This window comes from Bison bison, unplaced genomic scaffold, assembly GCF_000754665.1.
Source record: "Bison bison bison isolate TAMUID 2011002044 unplaced genomic scaffold, Bison_UMD1.0 scf7180017845655, whole genome shotgun sequence".
Lineage (NCBI taxonomy): Eukaryota > Metazoa > Chordata > Mammalia > Artiodactyla > Bovidae > Bison > Bison bison.
The window spans coordinates 2,433-2,688 of record NW_011476228.1 but is presented as its reverse complement, the minus strand read 5'-3'; positions in this window follow the sequence as shown (position 1 = coordinate 2,688).

The following is a 256-nucleotide window of genomic DNA, read 5'->3' as shown; positions in this document are numbered from 1 at the left end:
GCAGATCATATTTTCTGCCATTGATGAAGAAAAGGAGGGAGACTGTGCTCTACCTCCGGAGGAAGGAGAGGGCTTACAGGACGCTGCGGCCGGGCACCCTGGCGAGCCCCCTCCCCCTCTACACAAACCTTTAAAAATTTATCCAACAATTTCTGATTTAAGGCGACTACCCCACCTCCGCTTGCACCTCCCAGGGCCTAGGAATTCCCCAGTTTACATCCAAAGCCTCCCAGAGCATTGCCTAAGGCTGAAAAAG